At 35.1% G+C, this 9,661-nt stretch overlaps 1 protein-coding gene across 1 annotated transcript in view; it reads right to left on the reverse strand.

The window, feature by feature from the left end:
- The window catches only part of LOC146999272 (uncharacterized), a 45,004-nt gene extending 43,528 nt beyond the window's left edge, over positions 1-1,476 (reverse strand). Inside the window, exon 1 of the mRNA XM_085821342.1 lies at positions 1,246-1,476. The gene's annotated coding sequence lies outside the window, so the exon portion shown is untranslated. The remainder of the gene's footprint in view (positions 1-1,245) is intronic.
- Between the last annotated feature and the right edge of the window lie 8,185 nt (positions 1,477-9,661).

The following is a 9,661-nucleotide window of genomic DNA, read 5'->3' on the forward strand; positions in this document are numbered from 1 at the left end:
GTGGATATTTCGAGATTACAATACTTCCTTTACTATTTATAAGGAAGTAAAAATACTGTGGAGGTATGGAAGTTGCATGCATTTTCCGCAAAAAATGAAGGAAATGTTATTGTTTTATCACAATTTTACTTATGGAGATGTTATTCAAATTGTATATTTCTTGCTTAATTCTTCTATTATTACCTAAAAGAACAAAATGAACAAAATAAGAAGTATTATTTGATTAATTGTTTTAGACGATTGGTTTTCAAATTCACATGGCATTCAAAATGCTTTCCAAATTTTGATTTTGACTTTCAGAATCTCTACATTTTCCCGGGATTTCACAGATTATGATTTGAAGGACAATTAGTCTAACGTACAATATAGGGTTTAGTATTGATTACTTAGAAACTGAGAACATGATGGTCTTATTAATATTTGGAAATTTAGACTTATGCTTTAACTAGAAATTTACTTTTATGGTAATAGCTTCGTAGCATTTATAACTTCGGAAAAATGTGTCAGAAGAAATTAATTTGTGAAGTATTTAGGAATACCATTGTTGCGCAGTGGCGGCTCGTAATAAGCACTGTGGAACTGCAGCACCCCCTATTTCCAGTTATTATTATTTTTAATATTTAATATAGTGTGCCCTTTAGTCTTTAATTCTTTCTTTATATTTTTGCAATATATAATCCTCAAGCTTAATGTCAGTAGCCATCCCCCACTTTGTGAGAAAGGTACGAAAGTCTTGGGAACTGCGCGCTTCACAGTTCCAGCGACGTAGTGTTTGGCTGTTCTGCGCATGCGCACAGAGTTCATGAAAATTTGCAACCTTTAAAAAATTGCCTTACTCAACATCAAATGCAAAACAACTACAAATGAATCAATTGTTCCTATTGCAAAAGCAACAGGAATTTTAAAATATCTAAATGGGGATAATTTCAAGTTTTGTTTAGAGCAATTTTTATCAGATGCCTCATGTTGAAATAATATACAACTAAACGCAATCCAGAGAAAATAATGTGTTTAAAGTTGACAAATTTCAAAACTGCTATTTTAGAATTAAGAATTTCAAAGTACTGTGAGAATTTCTTAAAGACACTGATGGCAGAAGCTAAGGAAATACGTGACTTTATAACTATGTATTGATATAATGCACAGATATTCTTCCACTAAACACTTAGCAGCTGCTAAATTGTTAAACAAGAAATGCTTCGCTAGTTTTAGAAATGAACATTCTACAGAAGAAATAGTACTCACCACTGAAGCATATCCAATGATTGACAAAAAAAGCTTGAAAGTGAGCTAAAAGTATTCTGTTGTAGGTCTGATATCCACGAATACTACAAATTAATTGAGCTACTGGATTTTATCTTCGAAAATAATCTAGATGATGTTCTTAGTGAAATTACGAAACTGATAAATATTCTCTTGATAGTTCCCATGACTACATCAGAGGCAGAACGCTGCTTTTCAACATTGAAAAGGATGAAAACTTTTCTAAGAAGCAGTAGGAATTCGGAAAGACTAAATGCGCTTGCATGGCAATAAAGAAAAATTTCCTCAGTTGTCATCCAGAGATCAAGGAGAAAATTATTGATCTTTTCGCGTAAATTAAAACAAGAAGAATTGATTTCATTTTTAAATGAATGAACAACATTGAGCTGTAACAATTTTGGTTAAAGTAATTAAGAAATGTTGAATTTTTTTCTTGTAGGACTTCATGAAGTTTCAAAATAATTTTTTTTTATAAATGTTTGTTTCCTTTTAGACAATTTTAAAACAAAGGTTAAATTTTTTTGAAACAGCACCCCCACTAATTTTAGCCACGAGCCGCCACTGATTGTTGGTCAAAGGACAATGAGACTTTACTTTATCTGGTAGAAGTTAATTGCCTAACAGACGAGATGCGAATAATTCCCATGTTTTGAAAGTAAATGCAAAATCAGGCAAAGGCTTAAATATACCTTTTTATTTAAACAGAATTTAGAAAACAAATGCAAGTTTTTGCGCTAACAGTGTCTTAAAATTCAAAACTCTCAGTTTAAATATTATCTAACTCATTTGCATTCTGGTGAGAAGACGAAAAGGAGAACTGTAATAAAGGTTGAAATTATAAAAATACATTTACAAACTTTCACAGCACATTTTAAAAATCTGAAAGGTTTCAGATTTAAAATAACGCCCAAAGGGGAGTTTTTTTAAGGTTTCTGTTGGGTAGAGGCGAGCGAACTTTTTTCTTATGCGCATGCGTATTAATTATGATGGTCTCTTCTCCCGACACATCCCTCATTCAAGCGTAGGGAGATTGTGAGATGTTATTTGCTGTGTGATGGTCAATGTGATTTCCTGTGTGATCCTTTTATTCATTATTCGTGTAAATAAAGTGTGTTGTCCTACGACGGCTTCTTTACTCTAAATATTGGCCTCTAAACAACAGTTTCGTATGTTACCTTTACTTAATAAATATCACATTCTACGTACTCAAACGATAAAATTTAGTTCAACAGCAATATCGCAAAATAATTTTAAAATGAGCATACCAGAATTTCCGATCGCAATGGAAATAAAAAGTACTGTGTTGCCATCGCTCGCTTTGAACTCGTCCAGTTTATTAATCGAAATTTGTTGAAGTGTTACAAAATATGAAATCGATAATAAAACAAACTCCAAATTCCAATTAGGGCTTCCGCATGCCCATATTCTATGGAAGATTACGTTATTCAAATTTTGATGGCTCTAGGTATCGTTGTTTTATCACAATGCGAAAAATATTTATGCAAATTCATGCAGATTTTTCATTATTTAATTTCTTTAAATATAATACAGGGCGATAATATTTGGTGGCAACAATTCGAAAAGTGACACAACGCTTATCGTCGATCGACACCAAAGTGCTAAAACGAAATTGATAGTCCTTCTGCGCAAATTGCTCCTTTTGACTAATAAATGGTTAATTTAAATAATAACCTCACAGTGCTCCTCGGGTCGTTAGCAGCCATGGGTCTTATCGAAAGTATATTATCTGCTAAATGACGTATTCTCACATGAGGATGAGTTTGTGGGAAAAACGTCAAGATAATAGACAACAATTAACTTTGAAATTTATTATCAACTGCATAAATTTCCTAGCATTATCTGTAGCGCAGCCCAAAGGTTTGAGACTCCAAATTCTACGCTGAGAAAAGGTGTTTGCGTTATCATTTTAGTGATGAAATGTCACTGTGGTATTCTCTATTTCGTGCGGTATAGTTTACAGCTTTTTCAGTCTCCTAAACATTATGATTAAATACAAAATTTAAAGTTTTCAAACATCCGTTCAATTTTAAGAAAATTATTTTGTCTTTTTTTAAGAGAAATTGATTCCATAGTAATTTTTCGTTTTTATTTGAAAAAAGCTAGTACTCGTAACTAACCAAAGAACAATTTAGCAAATCAGCATTGTCTAAAACAGAGCATTATTGTTGCGCAGATATATTATTATATTTCCGAAGCTTAGATCCAGATTATCAACGTAACTGAACTACTGTCGCGATTGATTTAAACAAATTTAGTTACATGGTGAGTAAGAAATGGGTTTATACATTTGAAGTAATTGTAGTATGCTACCATATACTCTGGAGGGGAAATGGTGAAATACTCGTGAAAACTGAAATTTTGTTTTTTCTTGTAATAGCGAAAAATTTCCGGTATCGCATTTCAAGGAAAATACCCATTTAGATCGTTCTCGAATCCATTTGAACGATGTTTCTGCGGGGCATATGTACGTACGTATAGAATAAAGGACCCCTTTTTTCTAAAACGGTACATGTAAAATGGATTTAAAATATATTCAGAAGAGACTTTTTCGTGACGTTTGTACGCATGTATTCCTAGCATAACTCAAACACCAGTACCGTACAGCATTGAAACTTTGTACGTGGAACTGCTATAATATCTGATTGCGCACCTCCCTTTTCCGTTGCAATCGGCTGCACGGAACTAATCTTAGCAGATAATATAATCAATATTATTTAGTAAATAAATTATATATATAATTTATTTCCTAAACAGTACACTCCCTTACCCAGCTCGGTATTGGTAAATTCTACATTTTTTGCTTTAAAAGTGATTGAATTACATATTGTTCTTATATTCCGGTTAAGGTTTTTGTATGACTTTAATTATGTGCATGCAACAGTTGTAGAATTATCGACAATTTAAAAGTTTAACTTGCCTTCGGTCTAACGAGATCACCATTTATTTATATTTGGAAGTCTTAGTAGAATAGTGAATTAACTAATTTACTGCACCAGATAAAATGTCTTTTTGCTCAGTGGGACCAAATGCAAACTTTCAGTTTTGTGCATCGAAAGTTTTGTCTTCCTGTCCGATGTCCAAATTGCTTGTTTTGCCTAGAAAATCAAACTTTAATTGTAAAAAATATTTTTTAATAGTTTTTAACTGTTTTTGTCTTTTAGGTTTTTTTTTTAAATCTTTTTTTTTTTTTTTTTTTTTTTTTTTACAATTTTTTTAATGAAGACGTTTTGAGTTTCCGTGCGTTTTTTTTGCCTTACTACGAAGTGAGAAATTTCTTGAAAGTGTGAGTAAATTCTTAAGAAACGCAAATTCTATACGAAGATTTGTAACGAAATGGAAGTGCAAGAAACGGAACTAATGGTTCCTTGCTGTATTTTACATTTTCCTTCACTTTCACTTTCACTTTGCTTTCTTCTCATCACTTTATGAAAGATCTACTTTTGTTTTATGAAATTATGGCATCTTCTTTTATAGTTATCTGACACTGGAATTAGTTCTTAATTAGAATTGCTCAAAATTATTCATTTTTAGTGTTAGTTTGAAACTTGTTTAAGTAATGATTATGTTTGCTTGGCGAAGTAGATATTGTAGAGTTTTGACAAAACTCCTTTTTTTCATATTTTCGAAAACATATCGCGTCTAAGCACGAACCATTACCTATTCTGTGCATGTTTTCTACCCAAAAGTATATCCAGAGAAATGTGTTTGTGTAGCATTTTGTTTTTCAAAACAACAAAATAATTAAACAAAACGAATAATAAACAAAATAGAATAAACAAATAATTAAACAAAAAGTATTTGTTTAAGGTCAGGAAAAATACAATTTATACAATCTGCTATAATGTATTTTCTCCCTCCTTTTAGCATTTCTTCCTGGTATAGTTGTAAGCATACTCGACGCGTATTCGAGAGGTCCACGGTTCGAGTCCCAGCGAGGGTATATTATACATTTTTCACTTCTCCTGCTTCAAGAAAATCTGACTCTACAATTGGTGCCCGAACTAAAACGTGGTGAACGATAAGTCGTCCCCACCAGTCTTTGGCTGTTGGGTCCTCTGATCCTCAATCGCTCATTAAAAGGAGATTTATATAATATATTTTCTCCTTTATTTTGGCATGCCTTCGTCATGTAACTGGAAGCTCACTGCACGCGCGCTCGAGAGGTCCAGGTTTCGATCCTGGCCAGGGCAAAGCGTATTTTTATCGTCTCCAGCATTAAAATATCCTTATGATTCTACACTGTATAAATTTGAAATGGGTGTATTACCGGTTCTTCAAGGAACGCCGATATTCTACGCTATTTTCCTGTACGTACTTCCCACAAAAGTTAATTAAAATAAGTTTTAAAAAGAAGCAACTATTTATGGCATTTATAGTTGTTAAACCAAACAGTATTGGAAAGTGAAATAATTACAAGCTACGGCATTCCATATTTTGGCAAAAACCTGCATTCGATTCAAAGCGTTAAACACAATTGCGAGATTTTGCTGATTGTGCCAAACTTCAAAATCATTAACAATTCGGAATAATATTTTTTCATAGTTTTTGTGTGTCATTAATTTTCCTTTCCTTTTAACACTTTTTTAGCTGTTTATATGAATGTCCAGGGAAATGGCGAACATTGCCTAATTTTTTTTCCCGTCAAGAAGATTCCATGTCACGCTCTGTCTGAAAGTTTCATCAATTCTAAAATTTAGTGGGAAATTTAGGCCTGTTCAAGAGAGATCAATTTCTTTATGTCTGGTTTACTTGGTTTTAACCATAAATTAGGATCCCCTTTTAATTTTGTTCTGCATTTATTTCTTTACTTATTTTTATTTCAAATTTATCAATATTCAATAGAAAATCCTTGTTTACACATATAGGCTGTGCAAAAAGACAATAAAAATTTAATAGCTTGTAGGGTTTATATTTATTTTAACTAACATTTATTTTAAGTTTAAACTATCTTTCCTCTCAAGCCTTACTTTCCCCTGGAACTGCCAATGCCAGAGTATGTAAATTTTAGTAGAACGCGCAAGGATTCAAATTATCAGCGGAAGTATTCTGAGTTAAATAGAAAGGAAACGAGTTCGAGATGCGCTGTTCTTACTTCACGAGCGCGGAGGTAGTTAGCCAGAAATTGAAGGACCCCGCGTTTCGGCCTGTGTGCTTGCCTCGGAGAATTGTTAATCGTTCAACGTGATATTCAAAGTTTGCTGAATTAGCAGCGGTATTGTAAAACGCGGTGAGGTTAGTTACGTTTAGAGAGCCTCGTAGTTAGAGTCTTGTTATTATTTCTTTTCAGGTTCTTATTTTAATTTTACCGCCGGGTCGGCGTAGTTTGTGAGCGTCAAGAGCACGCAATTGTAATTTCTTAAGTTGAATAAAAAGGGACTTAAACCCTTAGCAAGATTATGTATATTTTCCAGTTTCAACAGTCACCTCTTAGTTGCGTGCAGGTGGGAGGAGCGCAACTCTACATTGGCGCCCGAAAACTTCTCGAACTGAAATGGCCGAAAATCGGATGGAAACCGCGGGACAACAACAAGAAATGGCAAGCCAATTGGAAGGATTTGGATACCTGGTCCAGACTTTGAGAGCGTCAATCAAGCCAAACGTCAATTTCGACGGAAAAAATTCGGTGGCGATATTTCTAGAAAGCCTCGACATTCACTTTCAGCTCTACCCTGTGCCTGAAAGACAAAAAGTTGCCATCGCCACATCTGCACTAAGAGGACAGGCTGGGCTATGGTGGAAGAATATAGGCAAATTTTTATTAAGGGAATTTGGAAGCCAGACATATACATTTGAAAATTTCAAAAAATCGTTAGTAAAGGCCTTCCCCATAGTGAAAGATCGAGCAAGGCTGGAAGCCGAACTATATAGTTTCTATCAACGGGATATAGAAGAGTTGACGGACTTTATTCTGCGAAAAATTAAGCTGACGGATATGCTGTATTGCAAGAAACGCGACGCGGAGATTACTGAAATAATCTTACCAAGATTGTTACCTGCTGTTCAAGACTACTTCGAAATTAGAAACCCAAGCACATTGCAGGAGCTCTTCGAATTGGCGGTGAAGTTTCAAAATCGCAGAATAGTGGAAAAAGCTAGAGGGGCATCGTATTCTCAAAGTACCCGAAGGCAATCTTCAAATGAGCAAACCAGAAATGCAAACCGCTCTTATGGGGGAAAGAGATATCAAGCTAACTCATCGAACCTCGAAGGTCAAGGCCCAAAAAGGAAATTCGAAAACAAACATACGCGTACCCAGAAGGCAGAAGTTGAAAGGAAAGCTTTAAACGAGTAGAGGGGCCTGTGAAAGCGAGGGTCCAGACCCCGGAAGTTTTAAAAAACCCTCAAAAAGACACTTAAATACGGTCATCGTAAAGAAGTCACATCTACCAATTATACAAGTCCTGGTTGGCGATGTACCAATAGAAGCCCTCATCGATACAGGAACAGAAGGTAATTTTATGAGCGAAACATTTTTCAAAAAGAATTTTTATAGGTTACGATTATTTAAAAACAAAAACACAGAAATTATAGCGGCGCAAGGAAAAACCTGTCACTGCATCGGGAAATTGTCATTAAACATACAAATAAAAGAGGAAAGCCTCAAAGTATTAATTTTTGTAGTAAAACATCTGCAAAATCCTCTTATTTTAGATATGGAGTTTTTAAGGGCCGCGAGGGCCAAATTGAATTTTCAGGACAGTTCTATTGTGCTGGAGATGGACCAGAGGGTGGTGGAACCTGTGGAACAACCGCAAGTGGACCTTAGCAATTTGAATGACCATGAAAGTCAAGCCATCCAGCAAGTGGTGAGTAATTTTTCAAACTTGTTTTCAGAAAAGCCTGGTAGCTGTCAAAAAAGACGTAACATATATAACAATAGGGCGCTTCCTTCTTATGAAAAGAAGGAAAGGAGTTTAGGCAAAATTGCCCATTACTCTTCCGCCATTTGATCATTTAAGTTAAGGGATTTAAATGGTAACTCCCGTAAAAGGTAAATAATAAATAGATAAGATCTCAAACTGACACCAAATCTATAGTATCAGCAAAAGATCCCATCTCTAAGTTCAAGGTGTCGGCTGGATCGTAAAAACTTCCCTATTGGATGGAAAACCGATTCAATCCCTCCCAAACCACCAAACGCAATTCTTGACCAAACAAGAGTGCGATGGAGAGTCAAATAAATAAATAAATAAGGAGGGCAGAGGTGCATTCTCAAGCCAAATGGCCAGGTAGTGTATAAAGATTTGATATCATTATATTCCAAAACACAGCTATGAGAGGGAAATCCCTGCATAGTTTCTTTTCAAAAAAAAAAAGAAAAAAAAAGAACTCACAGGGCGTCTCAAAGCTTGTTTCTTGTGGTTCCATATTCACCTTACCTGTAGGTGTTTAGTATACATCAGAAACCCTATTATGCCAGAGAGCCCTTTGTATAAAAGAGCTTGATCAAAGGTAATATAGGGAAACCCAAGGAATTTGTTTCTAGGGACAGAGAACACCGGACATCGTCCCAAAAAGTGAAAAGATGTTTCCTCTTCTTCTCCACAAGATGGGCAGAGAGGAGATTCAACAAGACCACATTTGTGGAGATGCTTAGCTAGATAAGCATGTCCAGTAACAATTTGAATTACCTGGCGTAAGTTAGTTCTACTGAAATAATCTTACCAAGATTGTTACCTGCTGTTCAAGACTACTTCGAAATTAGAAACCCAAGCACATTGCAGGAGCTCTTCGAATTGGCGGTGAAGTTTCAAAATCGCAGAATAGTGGAAAAAGCTAGAGGGGCATCGTATTCTCAAAGTATGAGGTGTATGAGTTTACCTGAAAAGTTAAGTGTACTGAGCACCAATTTAGAATGAGCACAGTCTGGAAGTTTAGACCATATATCATCATGTTTGTTCTTTATCCAGCTTCTTACTTCTTTTTTAACCATTTGATATGAAACTGGGTAAAATGGTTCTGGGCCAGACATGGGGAGTTGCGAAGCATCTTTAGCTACTTTATCAGCTAGTTCATTTCCAGCAAAATCACAATGACCTGGGACCCAGACTAAACTAATGGTATTATGGGCCTGAGCCAGAGAATTGAGATCTTGAGTACAGTTCAAAACACAGTTTTGTAACTTGACACGATTAGCCAGGGCAAGGATGGCTGATTGGCTGTCAGAGAGAATATATATATACTTATTAACTGTATTTTTAGCTAAGAGCTCCTTGGCGACCATATTGATCGCCAGAACCTCGGCTTGGAAAACAGTTGTAAATTTACCAAGGTATAGATGAAATCTAATGAAATCTTCTTCAGATCCCTTGGTCCTTATAATAGCTCCAGCTCCAGTGAAGTTGGATTTTGATCCATCTGTGTAACATTCAATTGA

The sequence above is a fragment of the Stegodyphus dumicola genome, chromosome 1, assembly GCF_044657685.1.
Source record: "Stegodyphus dumicola isolate Sdum_Otavi_A_Nest chromosome 1, ASM4465768v1".
In the NCBI taxonomy this organism is placed as follows: domain Eukaryota; kingdom Metazoa; phylum Arthropoda; class Arachnida; order Araneae; family Eresidae; genus Stegodyphus; species Stegodyphus dumicola.